At 54.4% G+C, this 864-nt stretch overlaps 1 protein-coding gene across 1 annotated transcript in view; it reads left to right on the forward strand.

The window, feature by feature from the left end:
* BTBD16 (BTB (POZ) domain containing 16) overlaps nt 1-864 on the forward strand; it is a 40,004-nt gene that overhangs the window by 19,357 nt on the left and 19,783 nt on the right. The window lies entirely within an intron of this gene.

An 864-nucleotide genomic window follows, 5' to 3' on the forward strand; every position in this document is an offset into this window, starting at 1 on the left:
CCGGGCCCGGCCCGCGGCCGCTTCGCTGAGAAGGGGCGTGGGCTGCGGCGAGTCTCCGTGGGCTTCCTGGGAGGATGGCCTGGTTCCGGCGCTGGGCTCGTGCGGGTCTGAGTGTTCGTGTGGTTGGAGGTTGACACATGGATGTGGACTTTTTTCCTTTCTCTTTTCATTTTTGTTCCAAAATGTATTTTTATTGATTTCAGAGAGGAAGGCAGAGAGGGAGAAAGATAGACACGTCAATGATGAGAGAGTCGCTGATCGGCTGCCTCCTGCATCCCCCCCCCCCCCCCCCCACCCCACCACACCACCAGACAACAATAAGAAGCTTAAACCCAGGCAAGTAGTGTGATGTTGGTTGATAAGGAAATATATGACACAAGACTCATAGTAATGGGTAGGAATTTTCATCAACAGCAAAAAACATACAAATTAAACTTTTGAAAATCGTCTTCAAAGGGTATAAAAGAAGGAAAAATATTAAAAGGACTATTACTTACCTCTGCCGTGGTCGCTCGGGCAGTGAGAGCGAGGCCCCCGGTGGGACCTCAGCCCGGGATCTAACCTCAGTCTGCCCGGCTGTGAAGTGGGATCATAGCTCTCGACCACCAGCTGGTCCCCTTCTCTTTTCTTAGCGCCACCTCATTCCCCAAAAATACCCAGGTCACTGTTTTCCTTCTCTTTCTCCTGTTTAATCCTACAATCCCGTCGCCCCTCCTGGCGGCCTTGCCGGCTTCCTCTCAGGGGAAGAGAGACGGTGCTGCCAGGCAGGTGCCATGGAAAAGCCTGGCTCCCAGCCCGCCGCCCGGGGGAGGGACTGCACTCCAGGGCGAGGCCGCAAAGCCAGTTATTCCCCAGCCAGACAGG

This window comes from Myotis davidii, unplaced genomic scaffold, assembly GCF_000327345.1.
Source record: "Myotis davidii unplaced genomic scaffold, ASM32734v1 scaffold1055, whole genome shotgun sequence".
Taxonomy (NCBI): Eukaryota; Metazoa; Chordata; class Mammalia; order Chiroptera; family Vespertilionidae; genus Myotis; species Myotis davidii.